Raw genomic sequence first — 23,141 nt, forward strand, 5'->3', positions numbered from 1 at the left:
CTAATAGGCCTATATTGGGAAAAAGAATGTCTACAAATAAAAACTACACAGAAGAATTGTGTGAAACTTCTTTCTGTTCTGTTTGTTCAACTAAAAGAGTTGAACCTTAGTTTGATTGAGCCGTTCTGAAACACACTTTCTGTAGAAAATGCAAGTGGAGATTCGGAGCGCTAAGAGGGTAATAGTGGAAAAAGGAATGTCTCCAAATATAAACTACACAGAATCATTCTGTGAAACTTCTTTCTGATCTGTGCATTCAGCTAACAGAGTTAAACCATACTTTTGATTGAGCAGATCTGAACACTCTTTCTGTAGAAAATGCAACTGGACATTTGGAGCGCTAAGAGAGTAGTAGTGGAAAAAGGAATATATTCAAATATAAACTACACAGAAGCATTCTGTGAAACTTCTTTCTGATCTGAGCATTCAGCTAACAGAGTTAAACCATACTTTTGATTGAACAGTTTTGAAACACTCTGTCTGTAGAAAATGCAACTGGACATTCGTAGCGCTAAGTGGGTAATAGTGGAAAAAAGAATATGTTCAAATATAAACTACACAGAAGCATTGTATGAAACTTCTTTCTGTTCTGTGCATTCAACTAACAGAGTTGAAACTTACTTTTGATTGAGCCTTTCTGAAACACTCTTTCTGTAGAAAATGCAATTGGACATTCTGAGCGCTAAGAGGCCTATATTGGGAAAAATAATATCTTCAAATAAAAACTACACAGAAGCATTGTGTGAAACTTATTTCTGATATGTTCATTAAGCTAACAGAGTTAAACCATACATTTGATTGCGCAGTTCTGAACACTCTTTCTGTAGAAAATGCAAGTGGACATTCGGAGCGCTAAGAGGGTAATAGTGGAAAAAGGAATATATTCAAATATAAACTACACAGTAGCATTCAGTGAAAATTCTTTTTGTTCTGTGCATTCAACTAACAGAGTTGAACCTTACTTTTGATTGAGCCGTTCTGAAACACTCTTTCTGTAGAAACTGCAATTGGACATGCTAAGCGCTAAGAGGCCTACATTGGGAAAAAAAAATATCTTCAAATAAAAACTACACAGATGCATTCTGTGAAACTTATTTCTGATCTGTAAATTCAGTTAACAGAGATAAAACATATTTTTGATTGAGCAGTTATGAAACACTCTTTTTGTAGAAAATGCAAGTGGAGATATGAGCGCTAAGATGGTAATAGTGGAAAAAGGAATGTCTTCAAATATAAACTACACAGAATCATTCGGTGAAACTTCTTTCTGATCTGTGCATTCAGCTAACAGAGTTAAACCATACTTTTGATTGAGCAGATCTGAACACTCTTTCTGTAGACAATGCAACTGGACATTTGGAGCGCTAAGAGCGTAGTAGTGGAAAAAGGAATATATTCAAATATAAACTACACAGAAGCATACTGTGAAACTTTTTTCTGATCTGAGCATTCAGCTAACAGAGTTAAACCATACTTTTGATTGAGCAGTTTTGAAACACTCTGTCTGTAGAAAATGCAACTGGACATTCGTAGCGTTAAGTGGGTAATGGTGGAAAAAAGAATATGTTCAAATATAAACTACACAGAAGCATTGTATCAAACTTCTTTCTGTTCTGTGCATTCAACTAACAGAGTTGAACCTTACTTTTGATTGAGCCGTTCTGAAACACTCTTTCTGTAGAAACTGCAATTGGACATTCTGAGCGCTAAGAGGCCTATATTGGGAAAAAGAATGTCTACAAATAAAAACTACACAGAAGAATTGTGTGAAACTTCTTTCTGTTCTGTTTGTTCAACTAAAAGAGTTGAACCTTAGTTTTCATTGAGCCGTTCTGAAACAGTCTTTCTGTAGAAAATGCAAGTGGAGATTCGGAGCGCTAAGAGGGTAATAGTGGAAAAAGGAATGTCTCCAAATATAAACTACACAGAATCATTCGGTGAAACTTCTTTCTGATCTGTGCATTCAGCTAACAGAGTTAAACCATACTTTTGATTGAGCAGATCTGAACACTCTTTCTGTAGAAAATGCAACTGGACCTTTGGAGCGCTAAGAGAGTAGTAGTGGAAAAAGGAATATATTCAAATATAAACTACACAGAAGCATTCTGTGAAACTTCTATATGATCTGAGCATTCAGCTAACAGAGTTAAACCATACTTTTGATTGAACAGTTTTGAAACACTCTGTCTGTAGAAAATGCAACTGGACATTCGTAGCGCTAAGTGGGTAATAGTGGAAAAAAGAATATGTTCAAATATAAACTACACAGAAGCATTGTATGAAACTTCTTTCTGTTCTGTGCATTCAACTAACAGAGTTGAAACTTACTTTTGATTGAGCCTTTCTGAAACACTCTTTCTGTAGAAAATGCAATTGGACATTCTGAGCGCTAAGAGGCCTATATTGGGAAAAATAATATCTTCAAATAAAAACTACACAGAAGCATTGTGTGAAACTTATTTCTGATATGTTCATTAAGCTAACAGAGTTAAACCATACATTTGATTGCGCAGTTCTGAACACTCTTTCTGTAGAAAATGCAAGTGGACATTCGGAGCGCTAAGAGGGTAATAGTGGAAAAAGGAATATATTCAAATATAAACTACACAGTAGCATTCAGTGAAAATTCTTTTTGTTCTGTGCATTCAACTAACAGAGTTGAACCTTACTTTTGATTGAGCCGTTCTGAAACACTCTTTCTGTAGAAACTGCAATTGGACATGCTAAGCGCTAAGAGGCCTACATTGGGAAAAAGAATATCTTCAAATAAAAACTACACAGATGCATTCTGTGAAACTTATTTCTGATCTGTAAATTCAGTTAACAGAGATAAAACATATTTTTGATTGAGCAGTTATGAAACACTCTTTTTGTAGAAAATGCAAGTGGAGATTCGGAGCGCTAAGAGGGTAATAGTGGAAAAAGGAATGTCTTCAAATATAAACTACACAGAATCATTCGGTGAAATTTCTTTCTGATCTGTGCATTCAGCTAACAGAGTTAAACCATACTTTTGATTGAGCAGATCTGAACACTCTTTCTGTAGAAAATGCAACTGGACATTTGGAGCGCTAAGAGCGTAGTAGTGGAAAAAGGAATATATTCAAATATAAACTACACAGAAGCATTCTGTGAAACTTTTTTCTGATCTGAGCATTCAGCTAACAGAGTTAAACCATACTTTTGATTGAGCAGTTTTGAAACACTCTGTCTGTAGAAAATGCAACTGGACATTCGTAGCGCTAAGTGGGTAATGGTGGAAAAAAGAATATGTTCAAATATAAACTACACAGAAGCATTGTATCAAACTTCTTTCTGTTCTGTGCATTCAACTAACAGTGTTGAACCTTACTTTTGATTGAGCCGTTCTGAAACACTCTTTCTGTAGAAACTGCAATTGGACATTCTGAGCGCTAAGAGCCCTATATTGGGAAAAAGAATGTCTACAAATAAAAACTACACAGAAGAATTGTGTGAAACTTCTTTCTGTTCTGTTTGTTCAACTAAAAGAGTTGAACCTTAGTTTTCATTGAGCCGTTCTGAAACACACTTTCTGTAGAAAATGCAAGTGGAGATTCGGAGCGCTAAGAGGGTAATAGTGGAAAAAGGAATGTCTCCAAATATAAACTACACAGAATCATTCGGTGAAACTTCTTTCTGATCTGTGCATTGAGCTAACAGAGTTAAACCATACTTTTGATTGAGCAGATCTGAACTCTCTTTCTGTAGAAAATGCAACTGGACATTTGGAGCGCTATGAGAGTAGTAGTGGAAAAAGGAATATATTCAAATATAAACTACACAGAAGCATTCTGTGAAACTTCTTTCTGATCTGAGCATTCAGCTAACAGAGTTAAACCATACTTTTGATTGAGCAGTTTTGAAACACTCTGTCTGTAGAAAATGCAACTGGACATTCGTAGCGCTAAGTGGGTAATAGTGGAAAAAAGAATATGTTCAAATATAAACTACACAGAAGCATTGTATGAAACTTCTTTCTGTTCTGTGCATTCAACTAACAGAGTTGAACGTTACTTTTGATTGAGCCTTTCTGAAACACTCTTTCTGTAGAAACTGCAATTGGACATTCTGAGCGCTAAGAGGCCTATATTGGGAAAAATAATATCTTCAAATAAAAACTACACAGAAGCATTGTGTGAAACTTATTTCTGATATGTTCATTAAGCTAACAGAGTTAAACCATACTTTTGATTGCGCAGTTCTGAACACTCTTTCTGTAGAAAATGCAAGTGGACATTCGGAGCGCTAAGAGGGTAATAGTGGAAAAAGGAATATATTCAAATATAAACTACACAGTAGCATTCTGTGAAAATACTTTCTGTTCTGTGCATTCAACTAACAGAGTTGAACCTTACTTTTGATTGAGCCGTTCTGAAACACTCTTTCTGTAGAAACTGCAATTGGACATGCTAAGCGCTAAGAGGCCTACATTGGGAAAAAGAATATCTTCAAATAAAAACTACACAGATGCATTCTGTGAAACTTATTTGTGATCTGTAAATTCAGTTAACAGAGATAAAACATATTTTTGATTGAGCAGTTATGAAACACTCCTTTGTAGAAAATGCAAGTGGAGATTCGGAGCGCTAAGAGGGTAATAGTGGAAAAAGGAATGTCTTCAAATATAAACTACACAGAATCATTCGGTGAAACTTATTTCTGATCTGTGCATTCAGCTAACAGAGTTAAACCATACTTTTGATTGAGCAGATCTGAACACTATTTCTGTAGAAAATGCAACTGGACATTTGGAGCGCTAAGAGCGTAGTAGTGGAAAAAGGAATATATTCAAATATAAACTACACAGAAGCACTCTGTGAAACTTCTTTCTGATCTGAGCATTCAGCTAACAGAGTTAAACCATACTTTTGATTGAGCAGTTTTGAAACACTCTGTCTGTAGAAAATGCAACTGGACATTCGTAGCGCTAAGTGGGTAATAGTGGAAAAAAGAATATGTTCAAATATAAACTACACAGAAGCATTGTATGAAACTTCTTTCTGTTCTGTGCATTCAACTAACAGAGTTGAACCTTACTTTTGATTGAGCCGTTCTGAAACACTCTTTCTGTAGAAACTGCAATTGGACATTCTGAGCGCTAAGAGGCCTATATTGGGAAAAAGAATGTCTACAAATAAAAACTACACAGAAGAATTGTGTGAAACTTCTTTCTGTTCTGTTTGTTCACTAAAAGAGTTCAACCTTAGTTTTGATTGAGCCGTTCTGAAACACTCTTTCTGTAGAAAATGCAAGTGGAGATTCGGAGCGCTAAGAGGGTAATAGTGGAAAAAGGAATGTCTCCAAATATAAACTACACAGAATCATTCGGTGAAACTTCTTTCTGATCTGTGCATTCAGCTAACAGAGTTAAACCATACTTTTGATTGAGCAGATCTGAACTCTCTTTCTGTAGAAAATGCAACTGGACATTTGGAGCGCTAAGAGAGTAGTAGTGGAAAAAGGAATATATTGAAATATAAACTACACAGAAGCATTCTGTGAAACTTCTTTCTGATCTGAGCATTCAGCTAACAGAGTTAAACCATACTTTTGATTGAGCAGTTTTGAAACACTCTGTCTGTAGAAAATGCAACTGGACATTCGTAGCGGTAAGTGGGTAATAGTGGAAAAAAGAATATGTTCAAATATAAACTACACAGAAGCATTGTATGAAACTTCTTTCTGTTCTGTGCATTCAACTATCAGAGTTGAACCTTACTTTTGATTGAGCCTTTCTGAAACACTCTTTCTGTAGAAACTGCAATTGGACATTCTGAGCGCTAAGAGGCCTCTATTGGGAAAAATAATATCTTCAAATAAAAACTACACAGAAGCATTGTGTGAAACTTATTTCTGATATGTTCATTAAGCTAACAGAGTTAAACGATACTTTTGATTGCGCAGTTCTGAACACTTTTTCTGTAGAAAATGCAAGTGGACATTCGGAGCGCTAAGAGGGTAATAGTGGAAAAAGGAATATATACAAATATAAACTACACAGTAGCATTCTGTGTAAATCCTTTCTGTTCTGTGCATTCAACTAACAGAGTTGAACCTTACTTTTTATTGAGCCGTTCTGAAACACTCTTTCTGTAGAAAGTGCAATTGGACATGCTAAGCGCTAAGAGGCCTACATTGGGAAAAAGAATATCTTCAAATAAAAACTACACAGAAGAATTCTGTGAAACTTATTTCTGATCTGTAAATTCAGTTAACAGAGATAAAACATATTTTTGATTGAGCAGTTATGAAACACTCTTTTGTAGAAAATGCAAGTGGAGATTCGGAGCGCTAAGAGGGTAATAGTGGAAAAAGGAATGTCTTCAAATATAAACCACAGAATCATTCGGTGAAACTTCTTTCTGATCTGTGCATTCAGCTAACAGAGTTAAACCATACTTTTGATTGAGCAGATCTGAACACTCTTTCTGTAGAAAATGCACTTGGACATTTGGAGCGCTAAGAGCGTAGTAGTGGAAAAAGGAATATATTCAAATATAAACTACACAGAAGCATTCTGTGAAACTTCTTTCTGATCTGAGCATTCAGCTAACAGAGTTAAACCATACTTTTGATTGAGCAGTTTTGAAACACTCTGTTTGTAGAAAATGCAACTGGACATTCGTAGCGCTAAGCGGGTAATAGTGGAAAAAAGAATATGTTCAAATATAAACTACACAGAAGCATTGTATGAAACTTCTTTCTGTTCTGTGCATTCAACTAACAGAGTTGAACCTTACTTTTGATTGAGCCTTTCTGAAACACTCTTTCTGTAGAAACTGCAATTGGACATTCTGAGCGCTAAGAGGCCTATATTGGGAAAAAGAATGTCTACAAATAAAAACTACACAGAAGAATTGTGTGAAACTTCTTTCTGTTCTGTTTGTTCAACTAAAAGAGTTGAACCTTAGTTTTGATTGAGCCGTTCTGAAACACACTTTCTGTAGAAAATTCAAGTGGAGATTCGGAGCGCTAAGAGGGTAATAGTGGAAAAAGGAATGTCTCCAAATATAAACTACACAGAATCATTCTGTGAAACTTCTTTCTGATCTGTGCATTCAGCTAACAGAGTTAAAACATACTTTTGATTGAGCAGATCTGAACACTCTTTCTGCAGAAAATGCAACTGGACATTTGGAGCGCTAAGAGAGTAGTAGTGGAAAAAGGAATATATTCAAATATAAACTACACAGAAGAATACTGTGAAACTTCTTTCTGATCTGAGCATTCAGCTAACAGGGTTAAACCATACTTTTGATTGAGCAGTTTTGAAACACTCTGTTTGTAGAAAATGCAACTGGACATTCGTAGCGCTAAGTGGGTAATAGTGGAAAAAAGAATATGTTGAAATATAAACTACACAGAAGCATTGTATGAAACTTCTTTCTGTTCTGTGCATTCAACTAACAGAGTTGAACCTTACTTTTGATTGAGCCGTTCTGAAACACTCTTTCTGTAGAAACTGCAATTGGACATTCTGAGCGCTAAGAGGCTTATATTGGGAAAAAGAATGTCTACAAATAAAAACTACACAGAAGAATTGTGTGAAACTTCTTTCTGTTCTGTTTGTTCAACTAAAAGAGTTGAACCTTAGTTTTGATTGAGCCGTTCTGAAACACTCTTTCTGTAGAAAATGCAAGTGGATATTCGGAGCGCTAAGAGGGTAATAGTGGAAAAAGGAATGTCTCCAAATATAAACTACACAGAATCATTCTGTGAAACTTCTTTCTGATCTGTGCATTCAGCTAACAGAGTTAAACCATACTTTTGATTGAGCAGATCTGAACTCTCTTTCTGTAGAAAATGCAACTGGACATTTGGAGCGCTAAGAGAGTAGCAGTGGAAAAAGGAATATATTCAAATACAAACTACACAGAAGCATTCTGTGAAACTTCTTTCTGATCTGAGCATTCAGCTAACAGAGTTAAACCATACTTTTGATTGAGCAGTTTTGAAACACTCTGTCTGTAGAAAATGCAACTGGACATTCTTAGCGCTAAGTGGGTAATAGTGGAAAAAAGAATATGTTCAAATATAAACTACACAGAAGCATTGTATGAAACTTCTTTCTGTTCTGTGCATTCAACTAACAGAGTTGAACCTTACTTTTGATTGAGCCGTTCTGAAACACTCTTTCTGTAGAAACTGCAATTGGACATTCTGAGCCCTAAGAGGCCTATATTGGGAAAAAGAATGTCTACAAATAAAAACTACACAGAAGAATTGTGTGAAACTTCTTTCTGTTCTGTTTGTTCAACTAAAAGAGTTGAACCTTAGTTTTGATTGAGCCGTTCTGAAACACACTTTCTGTAGAAAATTCAAGTGGAGATTCGGAGCGCTAAGAGGGTAATAGTGGAAAAAGGAATGTCTCCAAATATAAACTACACAGAATCATTCTGTGAAACTTCTTTCTGATCTGTGCATTCAGCTAACAGAGTTAAACCATACTTTTGATTGAGCAGATCTGAACACTCTTTCTGCAGAAAATGCAACTGGACATTTGGAGCGCTAAGAGAGTAGTAGTGGAAAAAGGAATATATTCAAATATAAACTACACAGAAGAATTCTGTGAAACTTCTTTCTTATCTGAGCATTCAGCTAACAGAGTTAAACCATACTTTTGATTGAGCAGTTTTGAAACACTCTGTCTGTAGAAAATGCAACTGGACATTCGTAGCGCTAAGTGGGTAATAGTGGAAAAAAGAATATGTTCAAATATAAACTACACAGAAGCATTGTATGAAACTTCTTTCTGTTCTGTGCTTTCAACTAACAGAGTTGAACCTTACATTTGATTGAGCCTTTCTGAAACACTCTTTCTGTAGAAACTGCAATTGGACATTCTGAGCGCTAAGAGGCCTATATTGGGAAAAATAATATCTTCAAATAAAAACTACACAGAAGCATTGTGTGAAACTTATTTCTGATATGTTAATTAAGCTAACAGAGTTAAACCGTACTTTTGATTGCGCAGTTCAGAACACTCTTTCTGTAGAAAATGCAAGTGGACATTCGGAGCGCTAAGAGGGTAATTGTGGAAAAAGGAATATATTCAAATATAAACTACACAGTAGCATTCTGTGAAAATTCTTTCTGTTCTGTGCATTCAACTAACAGAGTTGAACCCTACTTTTGATTGAGTCGTTCTGAAACACTCTTTCTGTAGAAACTGCAATTGGACATGCTAAGCGCTAAGAGGCCTACATTGGAAAAAAGAATATCTTCAAATAAAAACTACACAGATGCATTCTGTGAAACTTATTTCTGATCTGTAAATTCAGTTAACAGAGATAAAACATATTATTGATTGAGCAGTTATGAAACACTCTTTTTGTAGAAAATGCAAGTGGAGATTCGGAGCGCTAAGAGGGTAATAGTGGAAAAAGGAATGTTTTCAAATATAAACTACACAGAATCATTCGGTGAATCTACTTTCTGATCTGTGCATTCAGCTAACAGAGTTAAACCATACTTTTGATTGAGCAGATCTGAACACTCTTTCTGTAGAAAATGCAACTGGACATTTGGAGCGCTAAGAGCGTAGTAGTGGAAAAAGGAATATATTCGAATATAAACTACACAGAACCATTCTGTGAAACTTCTTTCTGATCTGAGCATTCAGCTAACAGAGTTAAACCATACTTTTGATTGAGCAGTTTTGAAACACTCTGTCTGTAGAAAATGCAACTGGACATTCGTAGCGCTAAGTGGGTAATAGTGGAAAAAAGAATATGTTCAAATATAAACTACACAGAAGCATTGTATGAAACTTCTTTCTGTTCTGTGCATTCAACTAACAGGGTTGAACCTTACTTTTGATTGAGCCTTTCTGAAACACTCTTTCTGTAGAAACTGCAATTGGACATTCTGAGCGCTAAGAGGCCTATATTGGGAAAAATAATAGCTTCAAATAAAAACTACACAGAAGCATTGTGTGAAACTTATTTCTGATATGTTCATTAAGCTAACAGAGTTAAACCATACTTTTGATTGCGCAGTTCTGAACACTCTTTCTGTAGAAAATGCAAGTGGACATTCGGAGCGCTAAGATGGTAATAGTGGAAAAAGGAATATATTCAAATATAAACTACACAGTAGCATTCTGTGAAAATTCTTTCTGTTCTGTGCATTCAACTAACAGAATTGAACCTTTCTTTTGATTGATCCGTTCTGAAACACTCTTTCTGTAGAAACTGCAATTGGACATGCTAAGCGCTAATAGGCCTACATTGGGAAAAAGAATATCTTCAAATAAAAACTACACAGATGCATTCTGTGAAACTTATTTCTGATCTGTAAATTCAGTTAACAGAGATAAAACATATTTTTGATTGAGCAGTTATGAAACACTCTTTTTGTAGAAAATGCAAGTGGAGAATCGGAGCGCTAAGTGGGTAATAGTGGAAAAAGGAATGTCTTCAAATATAAACTACACAGAATCATTCGGTGAAACTTCTTTCTGATCTGTGCATTCAGCTAACAGAGTTAAACCATACTTTTGATTGAGCAGATCTGAACACTCTTTCTGTAGAAAATGCAACTGGACATTTGGAGCGCTAAGAGTGTAGTAGTGGAAAAAGGAATATATTCAAATATAAACTACACAGAAGCCTTCTGTGAAACTTCTTTCTGATCTGAGCATTCAGCTAACAGAGTTAAACCATACTTTTGATTGAGCAGTTTTGAAACACTCTGTCTGTAGAAAATGCAACTGGACATTCGTAGCGCTAATTGGGTAATAGTGGAAAAAAAATATGTTCAAATATAAACTACACAGAAGCATTGTATGAAACTTCTTTCTGTTCTGTGCATTCAACTAACAGAGTTGAACCTTACTTTTGATTGAGCCGTTCTGAAACACTCTTTCTGTAGAAACTGAATTGGACATTATGAGCGCTAAGAGGCCTATATTGGGAAAAAGAATGTCTACAAATAAAAACTAAACAGAAGAATTGTGTGAAACTTCTTTCTGTTCTGTTTGTTCAACTAAAAGAGTTGAACCTTAGTTTTGATTGAGCCGTTCTGAAACACTCTTTCTGTAGAAAATGCAAGTGGAGATTCGGAGCGCTAAGAGGGTAATAGTGGAAAAAGGAATATCTCCAAATATAAACTACACAGAATCATTCTGTGAAACTTCTTTCTTATCTGTGCATTCAGCTAACAGAGTTAAAACATACTTTTGATTCAGCAGATCTGAACACTCTTTCTGTAGAAAATGCAACTGGACATTTGGAGCGCTAAGAGAGTAGTAGTGGAAAAAGGAATATATTCAAATATAAACTACACAGAAGCATTCTGTGAAACTTCTTTCTGATCTGAGCATTCAGCTAACAGAGTTAAACCATACTTTTGATTGAGCAGTTTTGAAACACTCTGTCTGTAGAAAATGCAACTGGACATTCGTAGCGCTAAGTGGGTAATAGTGGAAAAAAGAATATGTTCAAATATAAACTACACAGAAGCATTGTATGAAACTTCTTTCTGTTCTGTGCATTCAACTATCAGAGTTGAACCTTACTTTTGATTGAGCCTTTCTGAAACACTCTTTCTGTAGAAACTGCAATTGGACATTCTGAGCGCTAAGAGGCCTATATTGGGAAAAATAATATCTTCAAATAAAAACTACACAGAAGCATTGTGTGAAACTTATTTCTGATATGTTCATTAAGCTAACAGAGTTAAACCATATTTTTGATTGCGCAGTTCTGAACACTCTTTCTGTAGAAAATTCAAGTGGACATTCGGAGCGCTAAGAGGGTAATAGTGGAAAAAGGAATGTATTCAAATATAAACTACACAGTAGCATTCTGTGAAAATACTTTCTGTTCTGTGCATTCAACTAACAGAGTTGAACCTTACTTTTGATTGAGCCGTTCTGAAACACTCTTTCTGTAGAAACTGCAATTGGACATTCTGAGCGCTAAGAGGCCTATATTGGGAAAAAGAATGTCTACAAATAAAAACTACACAGAAGAATTGTGTGAAACTTCTTTCTGTTCTGTTTGTTCAACTAAAAGAGTTGAACCTTAGTTTTGATTGAGCCGTTCTGTAACAGTCTTTCTGTAGAAAATGCAAGTGGAGATTCGGAGCGCTAAGAGGGTAATAGTGGAAAAAGGAATGTCTCCAAATATAAACTACACAGAATCATTCTGTGAAACTTCTTTCTGATCTGTGCATTCAGCTAACAGAGTTAAACCATACTTTTGATTGAGCAGATCTGAACACTCTTTCTGTAGAAAATGCAACTGGACATTTGGAGCGCTAAGAGAGTAGTAGTGGAAAAAGGAATATATTCAAATATAAACTACACAGAAGCATTCTGTGAAACTTCTTTCTGATCTGAGCATTCAGCTAACAGAGTTAAACCATACTTTTGATTGAGCAGTTTTGAAACACTCTGTCTGTAGAAAATGCAACTGGACATTCGTAGCGCTAAGTGGGTAATAGTGGAAAAAAGAATATGTTCAAATATAAACTACACAGAAGCATTGTATGAAACTTCTTTCTGTTCTGTGCATTCAACTAACAGAGTTGAACCTTACTTTTGATTGAGCCTTTCTGAAACACTCTTTCTGTAGAAACTGCAATTGGACATTCTGAGCGCTAAGAGGCCTCTATTGGGAAAAATAATATCTTCAAATAAAAACTACACAGAAGCATTGTGTGAAACTTATTTCTGATATGTTCATTAAGCTAACAGAGTTAAACAATACTTTTGATTGCGCAGTTCTGAACACTCTTTCTGAAGAAAATGCAAGTGGACATTCGGAGCGCTAAGAGGGTAATAGTGGAAAAAGGAATATATTCAAATATAAACTACACAGTAGCATTCTGTGAAAATTCTTTCTGTTCTGTGCATTCAACTAACAGAGTTGAACCTTACATTTGATTGAGCCGTTCTGAAACACTCTTTCTGTAGAAACTGCAATTGGACATGCTAAGCGCTAAGAGGCCTACATTGGGCAAAAGAATATCTTCAAATAAAAACTACACAGATGCATTCTGTGAAACTTATTTCTGATCTGTAAATTCAGTTAACAGAGATAAAACATATTTTTGATTTAGCAGTTATGAAACACTCTTTTTGTAGAAAATGCAAGTGGAGATTCGGAGCGCTAAGAGGGTAATAGTGGAAAAAGGAATGTCTTCAAATATAAACTACACAGAATCATTCGGTGAAACTTCTTTCTGATCTGTGCATTCAGCTAAGAGAGTTAAACCATACTTTTGATTGAGCAGATCTGAACACTCTTTCTGTTGAAAATGCAACTGGACATTTGGAGCGCTAAGAGCGCAGTAGTGGAAAAAGTAATATATACAAATATAAACTACACAGAAGCATTCTGTGAAACTTCTTTCTGATCTGAGCATTCAGCTAACAGAGTTAAACCATACTTTTCATTGAGCAGTTTTGAAACACTCTGTCTGTAGAAAATGCAACTGGACATTCGTAGCGCTAAGTGGGTAATAATGGAAAAAAGAATATGTTCAAATATAAACTACACAGAAGCATTGTATGAAACTTCTTTCTGTTCTGTGCATTCAACTAACAGAGTTGAACCTTACTTTTGATTGAGCCGTTCTGAAACACTCTTTCTGTAGAAACTGCAATTGGACATTCTGAGCGCTAAGAGGCCTATATTGGGAAAAAGAATGTCTACAAATAAAAACTACACAGAAGAATTGTGTGAAACTTCTTTCTGTTCTGTTTGTTCAACTAAAAGAGTTGAACCTTAGTTTTGATTGAGCCGTTCTGTAACAGTCTTTCTGTAGAAAATGCAAGTGGAGATTCGGAGCGCTAAGAGGATAATAGTGGAAAAAGGAATGTCTCCAAATATAAACTACACAGAATCATTCTGTGAAACTTCTTTCTGATCTGTGCATTCAGCTAACAGAGTTAAACCATACTTTTGATTGAGCAGATCTGAACACTCTTTCTGTAGAAAATGCAACTGGACATTTGGAGCGCTAAGAGAGTAATAGTGGAAAAAGGAATATATTCAAATATAAACTACACAGAAGCATTCTGTGAAACTTCTTTCTGATCTGAGCATTCAGCTAACAGAGTTAAACCATACTTTTGATTGAGCAGTTTTGAAACACTCTGTCTGTAGAAAATGCAACTGGACATTCGTAGCGCTAAGTGGGTAATAGTGGAAAAAAGAATATGTTCAAATATAAACTACACAGAAGCATTGTATGAAACTTCTTTCTGTTCTGTGCATTCAACTAACAGAGTTGAACCTTACTTTGATTGAGCCTTTCTGAAACACTCTTTCTGTAGAAACTGCAATTGGACATTCTGAGCGCTAAGAGGCCTCTATTGGGAAAAATAATATCTTCAAAAAAAACTACACAGAAGCATTGTGTGAAACTTATTTCTGATATGTTCATTAAGCTAACAGAGTTAAACCATACTTTTGATTGCGCAGTTCTGAACACTCTTTCTGTAGAAAATGCAAGTGGACATTCGGAGCGCTAAGAGGGTAATAGTGGATAAAGGAATATATTCAAATATAAACTACACAGTAGCATTCTATGAAAATTCTTTCTGTTCTGTGCATTCAACTAACAGAGTTGAACCTTACTATTGATTGAGCCGTTCTGAAACACTCTTTCTGTAGTAACTGCAATTGGACATGCTAAGCGCTAAGAGGCCTACATTGGGAAAAAGAATATCTTCAAATAAAAACTACACAGATGCATTCTGTGAAACTTATTTCTGATCTGTAAATTCAGTTAACAGATATAAAACATATTTTTGATTGAGCAGTTATGAAACACACTTTTTGTAGAAAATGCAAGTGGAGATTCGGAGCGCTAAGAGGGTAATAGTGGAAAAAGGAATGTCTTCAAATATAAACTACACAGAATCATTCGGTGAAACTTCTTTCTGATCTGTGCATTCAGCTAAGAGAGTTAAACCATACTTTTGATTGAGCAGATCTGAACACTCTTTCTGTTGAAAATGCAACTGGACATTTGGAGCGCTAAGAGCGCAGTAGTGGAAAAAGTAATATATACAAATATAAACTACACAGAAGCATTCTGTGAAACTTCTTTCTGATCTGAGCATTCAGCTAACAGAGTTAAACCATACTTTTCATTGAGCAGTTTTGAAACACTCTGTCTGTAGAAAATGCAACTGGACATTCGTAGCGCTAAGTGGGTAATAATGGAAAAAAGAATATGTTCAAATATAAACTACACAGAAGCATTGTATGAAACTTCTTTCTGTTCTGTGCATTCAACTAACAGAGTTGAACCTTACTTTTGATTGAGCCGTTCTGAAACACTCTTTCTGTAGAAACTGCAATTGGACATTCTGAGCGCTAAGAGGCCTATATTGGGAAAAAGAATGTCTACAAATAAAAACTACACAGAAGAATTGTGTGAAACTTCTTTCTGTTCTGTTTGTTCAACTAAAAGAGTTGAACCTTAGTTTTGATTGAGCCGTTCTGTAACAGTCTTTCTGTAGAAAATGCAAGTGGAGATTCGGAGCGCTAAGAGGGTAATAGTGGAAAAAGGAATGTCTCCAAATATAAACTACACAGAATCATTCTGTGAAACTTCTTTCTGATCTGTGCATTCAGCTAACAGAGTTAAACCATACTTTTGATTGAGCAGATCTGAACACTCTTTCTGTAGAAAATGCAACTGGACATTTGGAGCGCTAAGAGAGTAGTAGTGGAAAAAGGAATATATTCAAATATAAACTACACAGAAGCATTCTGTGAAACTTCTTTCTGATCTGAGCATTCAGCTAACAGAGTTAAACCATACTTTTGATTGAGCAGTTTTGAAACACTCTGTCTGTAGAAAATGCAACTGGACATTCGTAGCGCTAAGTGGGTAATAGTGGAAAAAAGAATATGTTCAAATATAAACTACACAGAAGCATTGTATGAAACTTCTTTCTGTTCTGTGCATTCAACTAACAGAGTTGAACCTTACTTTGATTGAGCCTTTCTGAAACACTCTTTCTGTAGAAACTGCAATTGGACATTCTGAGCGCTAAGAGGCCTCTATTGGGAAAAATAATATCTTCAAAAAAAACTACACAGAAGCATTGTGTGAAACTTATTTCTGATATGTTCATTAAGCTAACAGAGTTAAACCATACTTTTGATTGCGCAGTTCTGAACACTCTTTCTGTAGAAAATGCAAGTGGACATTCGGAGCGCTAAGAGGGTAATAGTGGATAAAGGAATATATTCAAATATAAACTACACAGTAGCATTCTATGAAAATTCTTTCTGTTCTGTGCATTCAACTAACAGAGTTGAACCTTACTATTGATTGAGCCGTTCTGAAACACTCTTTCTGTAGTAACTGCAATTGGACATGCTAAGCGCTAAGAGGCCTACATTGGGAAAAAGAATATCTTCAAATAAAAACTACACAGATGCATTCTGTGAAACTTATTTCTGATCTGTAAATTCAGTTAACAGATATAAAACATATTTTTGATTGAGCAGTTATGAAACACACTTTTTGTAGAAAATGCAAGTGGAGATTCGGAGCGCTAAGAGGGTAACAGTGGAAAAAGGAATGTCTTCACATATAAACTACACAGAATCATTCTGTGAAACTTCTTCCTGATCTGTGCATTCAGCTAACAGAGTTAAACCATACTTTTGATTGAGCAGATCTGAACACTCTTTCTGTAGAAAATGCAACTGGACATTTGGAGCGCTAATAGCGTAGTAGTGGAAAAAGGAATATATTCAAATATAAACTACACAGAAGCATTCTGTGAAACTTCTTTCTGATCTGAGCATTCAGCTAACAGAGTTAAACCATACTTTTGATTGAGCAGTTTTGAAACACTCTGTCTGTAGAAAATGCAACTGGACATTCGTAGCGCTAAGTGGGTAATAGTTGAAAAAAGAATATGTTCAAATATAAACTACACAGAAGCATTGTATGAAACTTCTTTCTGTTCTGTGCATTCAACTAACAGAGTTGAACCTTACTTTTGATTGAGCCGTTCTGAAACACTCTTTCTGTAGAAACTGCAATTGGACATTCTGAGCGCTAAGAGGCCTATATTGGGAAAAAGAATGTCTACAAATAAAAACTACACAGAAGAATTGTGTGAAACTTCTTTCTGTTCTGTTTGTTCAACTAAAAGAATTGAACCTTAGTTTTGATTGAGCCGTTCTGAAACACTCTTTCTGTAGAAAATGCAAGTGGAGATTCGGAACGCTAAGAGGCTAGTAGTGGAAAAAGGAATATATTCAAATATAAACTACACAGAAGCATTCTGTGAAACTTCTTTCTGATCTGAGCATTGAGCTAACAGAGTTAAACCATACTTTTGATTGAGCAGTTTGGAAACACTCTGTCTGTAGAAAATGCAACTTGACATTCGTAGCACTAAGTGGGTAATAGTGGAAAAAAGAATATGTTCAAATATAAACTACACAGAAGCATTGTATGAAACTTCTTTCTGTTTTGTGCATTCAACTAACAGAGTTGAACCTTACTTTTGATTGAGCCGTTCTGAAACACTCTTTCTGTAGAAACTGCAATTGGACATTCTGAGCGCTAAGAGGCCTATATTGGGAAAAAGAATGTCTACAAATAAAAACTACACAGAAGAATTGTGTGAAACTTCTTTCTGTTCTGTTTGTTAAACTAAAAGAGTTGAACCTTAGTTTTGATTGAGCCGTTCTGTAACAGTCTTTCTGTAGAAAATGCAAGTGGAGATTCGGAGCGCTACGAGGGTAATAGTGGAAAAAGGAATGTCTCCAAATATAAACTACACAGAATCATTCTGTGAAACTTCTTTCTGATCTTTGCATTCAGCTAACAGAGTTAAACCATACTTTTGATTGAGCAGATCTGAACACTCTTTCTGTAGAAAATGCAACTGGACATTTGGAGCGCTAAGAGAGTAGTAGTGGAAAAAGGAATATATTCAAATATAAACTACACAGAAGCATTCTGTGAAACTTATTTCTGATCTGAGCATTCAGGTAACAGAGTTAAACCATACTTTTGATTGAGCAGTTTTGAAACACTCTGTCTGTAGAAAATGCAACTGGACATTCGTAGCGCTAAGTGGGTAATAGTGGAAAAAAGAATATGTTCAAATATAAGCTACACAGAAGCATTGTATGAAACTTCTTTCTGTTCTGTGCATTCAACTAACAGAGTTGAACCTTACTTTTGATTGAGCCTTTCTGAAACACTCTTTCTGTAGAAACTGCAATTGGACATTCTAAGCGCTAAGAGGCCTCTATTGGGAAAAATAATATCTTCAAATAAAAGCTACACAGAAGCATTGTGTGAAACTTATTTCTGATATGTTCATTAAGCTAACAGAGTTAAACCATACTTTTGATTGCGCAGTTCTGAACACTCTTTCTGTAGAAAATGCAAGTGGACATTCGGAGCGCTAAGAAGGTAATACTGGAAAAAGGAATATATTCAAATATAAACTACACAGTAGCATTCTGTGAAAATTCTTTCTGTTCTGTGCATTCAACTAACAGAGTTGAACCTTACTTTTGATTGAGCCGTTCTGAAACACTCTTTCTGTAGTAACTGCAATTGGACATTCTAAGCGCTAAGAGGCCTACATTGGGAAAAAGAATATCTTCAAATAAAAACTACACAGATGCATTCTGTGAAACTTATTTCTGATCTGTAAATTCAGTTAACAGATATAAAACATATTTTTGATTGAGCAGTTATGAAACACTCTTTTTGTAGAAAATGCAAGTGGAGATTCGGAGCGCTAAGAGGGTAACAGTGGAAAAAGGAATGTCTTCAAATATAAACTACACAGAATCATTCGGTGAAACTTCTTCCTGATCTCTGCAGTCAGCAAACAGAGTTAAACCATACTTTTGATTGAGCAGATCTGAACACTCTTTCTGTAGAAAATGCAACTGGACATTTGGAGCGCTAAGAGCGTAGTAGTTGAAAAAGGAATATATTCAAATATGAACTACACAGAAGCATTCTGTGAAACTTCTTTCTGATCTGAGCATTCAGCTAACAGAGTTAAACCATACTTTTGATTGAGCAGTTTTGATACACTCTGTCTGTAGAAAATGCAACTGGACATTCGTAGCGCTAAGTGGGTAATAGTGGAAAAAAGAATATGTTCAAATATAAACTACACAGAAGCATTGTATGAAACTTCTTTCTGTTCTGTGCATTCAAATAACAGAGTTGAACCTTACTTTTGATTGAGCCGTTCTGAAACACTCTTTCTGTAGAAACTGCAATTGGACATTCTGAGCGCTAAGAGGCCTATATTGGGAAAAAGAATGTCTACAAATAAAAACTACACAGAAGAATTGCGTGAAACTTCTTTCTGTTCTGTTTGTTCAACTAAAAGAGTTGAACCTTAGTTTTGATTGAGCCGTTCTGAAACACTCTTTCTGTAGAAAATGCAAGTGGAGATTCGGAGCGCTAAGAGGGTAGTAGTGGAAAAAGGAATATATTCAAATATAAACTACACAGAAGCATTCTGTGAAAATTCTTTCTGATCTGAGCATTCAGCTAACAGAGTTAAACCATACTTTTGATTGAGCAGTTTTGAAACACTCTGTTTGTAGAAAATGCAACTGGACATTCGTAGCACTAAGTGGGTAATAGTGGAAAAAAGAATATGTTCAAATATAAACTACACAGAAGCATTGTATGAAACTTCTTTCTGTTCTGTGCATTCAACTAACAGAGTTGAACCTTACTTTTGATTGAGCCGTTCTGAAACACTCTTTCTGTAGAAACTGCAATTGGACATTCTGAGCGCTAAGAGGCCTATATTGGGAAAAAGAATGTCTACAAATAAAAACTACACAGAAGAATTGTGTGAAACTTCTTTCTGTTCTGTTTGTTCAACTAAAAGAGTTGAACCTTAGTTTTGATTGAGTCGTTCTGAAACACTCTTTCTGTAGAAAATGCAAGTGGAGATTCGGAGCGCTAAGAGGGTAATAGTTGAAAAAGGAATGTCTCCAAATATAAACTACACAGAATCATTCTGTGAAACTTCTTTCTGATCTGTGCATTCAGCTAACAGAGTTAAACCATACTTTTGATTGAGCAGATCTGAACACTCTTTCTGTAGAAAATGCAACTGGACATTTGGAGCGCGAAGAGAGTAGTAGTGGAAAAAGGAATATATTCAAATATAAACTACACAGAAGCATTCTGTGAAACTTCTTTCTGATCTGAGCATTCAGCTAACAGAGTTAAACCATACTTTTGATTGAGCAGTTTTGAAACACTCTGTCTGTAGAAAATGCAACTGGACATTCGTAGCGCTAAGTGGGTAATAGTGGAAAAAAGAATATGTTCAAATATAAACTACACAGAAGCATTGTATGAAACTTCTTTCTGTTCTGTGCATTCAACTAACAGAGTTGAACCTTACTTTTGATTGAGCCGTTCTGAAACACTCTTTCTGTAGAAACTGCAATTGGACATTCTGAGCGCTAAGAGGCCTATATTGGGAAAAAGAATGTCTACAAATAAAAACTACACAGAAGAATTGTGTGAAACTTCTTTCTGTTCTGTTTGTTAAACTAAAAGAGTTGAACCTTAGTTTTGATTGAGCCGTTCTGTAACAGTCTTTCTGTAGAAAATGCAAGTGGAGATTCGGAGCGCTACGAGGGTAATAGTGGAAAAAGGAATGTCTCCAAATATAAACTACACAGAATCATTCTGTGAAACTTCTTTCTGATGTTTGCATTCAGCTAACAGAGTTAAACCATACTTTTGATTGAGCAGATCTGAACACTCTTTCTGTAGAAAATGCAACTGGACATTTGGAGCGCTAAGAGAGTAGTAGTGGAAAAAGGAATATATTCAAATATAAACTACACAGAAGCATTCTGTGAAACTTATTTCTGATCTGAGCATTCAGGTAACAGAGTTAAACCATACTTTTGATTGAGCAGTTTTGAAACACTCTGTGTGTAGAAAATGCAACTGGACATTCGTAGCGCTAAGTGGGTAATAGTGGAAAAAAGAATATGTTCAAATATAAGCTACACAGAAGCATTGTATGAAACTTCTTTCTGTTCCGTGCATTCAACTAACAGAGTTGAACCTTACATTTGATTGAGCCTTTCTGAAACACTCTTTCTGTAGAAACTGCAATTGGACATTCTAAGCGCTAAGAGGCCTCTATTGGGAAAAATAATATCTTCAAATAAAAGCTACACAGAAGAATTGTGTGAAACTTATTTCTGATATGTTCATTAAGCTAACAGAGTTAAACCATACTTTTGATTGCGCAGTTCTGAACACTCTTTCTGTAGAAAATGCAAGTGGACATTCGGAGCGCTAAGAAGGTAATACTGGAAAAAGGAATATATTCAAATATAAACTACACAGTAGCATTCTGTGAAAATTCTTTCTGTTCTGTGCATTCAACTAACAGAGTTGAACCTTACTATTGATTGAGCCGTTCTGAAACACTCTTTCTGTAGTAACTGCAATTGGACATGCTAAGCGCTAAGAGGCCTACATTGGGAAAAAGAATATCTTCAAATAAAAACTACACAGATGCATTCTGTGAAACTTATTTCTGATCTGTAAATTCAGTTAACAGATATAAAACATATTTTTGATTGAGCAGTTATGAAACACACTTTTTGTAGAAAATGCAAGTGGAGATTCGGAGCGCTAAGAGGGTAATAGTGGAAAAAGGAATGTCTTCAAATATAAACTACACAGAATCATTCGGTGAAACTTCTTTCTGATCTGTGCATTCAGCTAAGAGAGTTAAACCATACTTTTGATTGAGCAGATCTGAACACTCTTTCTGTTGAAAATGCAACTGGACATTTGGAGCGCTAAGAGCGCAGTAGTGGAAAAAGTAATATATACAAATATAAACTACACAGAAGCATTCTGTGAAACTTCTTTCTGATCTGAGCATTCAGCTAACAGAGTTAAACCATACTTTTCATTGAGCAGTTTTGAAACACTCTGTCTGTAGAAAATGCAACTGGACATTCGTAGCGCTAAGTGGGTAATAGTGGAAAAAAGAATATGTTCAAATATAAACTACACAGAAGCATTGTATGAAACTTCTTTCTGTTCTGTGCATTCAACTAACAGAGTTGAACCTTACTTTTGATTGAGCCGTTCTGAAACACTCTTTCTGTAGAAACTGCAATTGGACATTCTGAGCGCTAAGAGGCCTATATTGGGAAAAAGAATGTCTACAAATAAAAACTACACAGAAGAATTGTGTGAAACTTCTTTCTGTTCTGTTTGTTCAACTAAAAGAGTTGAACCTTAGTTTTGATTGAGCCGTTCTGTAACAGTCTTTCTGTAGAAAATGCAAGTGGAGATTCGGAGCGCTAAGAGGGTAATAGTGGAAAAAGGAATGTCTCCAAATATAAACTACACAGAATCATTCTGTGAAACTTCTTTCTGATCTGTGCATTCAGCTAACAGAGTTAAACCATACTTTTGATTGAGCAGATCTGAACACTCTTTCTGTAGAAAATGCAACTGGACATTTGGAGCGCTAAGAGAGTAGTAGTGGAAAAAGGAATATATTCAAATATAAACTACACAGAAGCATTCTGTGAAACTTCTTTCTGATCTGAGCATTCAGCTAACAGAGTTAAACCATACTTTTGATTGAGCAGTTTTGAAACACTCTGTCTGTAGAAAATGCAACTGGACATTCGTAGCGCTAAGTGGGTAATAGTGGAAAAAAGAATATGTTCAAATATAAACTACACAGAAGCATTGTATGAAACTTCTTTCTGTTCTGTGCATTCAACTAACAGAGTTGAACCTTACTTTGATTGAGCCTTTCTGAAACACTCTTTCTGTAGAAACTGCAATTGGACATTCTGAGCGCTAAGAGGCCTCTATTGGGAAAAATAATATCTTCAAAAAAAACTACACAGAAGCATTGTGTGAAACTTATTTCTGATATGTTCATTAAGCTAACAGAGTTAAACCATACTTTTGATTGCGCAGTTCTGAACACTCTTTCTGTAGAAAATGCAAGTGGACATTCGGAGCGCTAAGAGGGTAATAGTGGATAAAGGAATATATTCAAATATAAACTACACAGTAGCATTCTATGAAAATTCTTTCTGTTCTGTGCATTCAACTAACAGAGTTGAACCTTA

Source organism: Symphalangus syndactylus, chromosome 8 (genome assembly GCF_028878055.3).
Source record: "Symphalangus syndactylus isolate Jambi chromosome 8, NHGRI_mSymSyn1-v2.1_pri, whole genome shotgun sequence".
Classification (NCBI taxonomy): Eukaryota; Metazoa; Chordata; class Mammalia; order Primates; family Hylobatidae; genus Symphalangus; species Symphalangus syndactylus.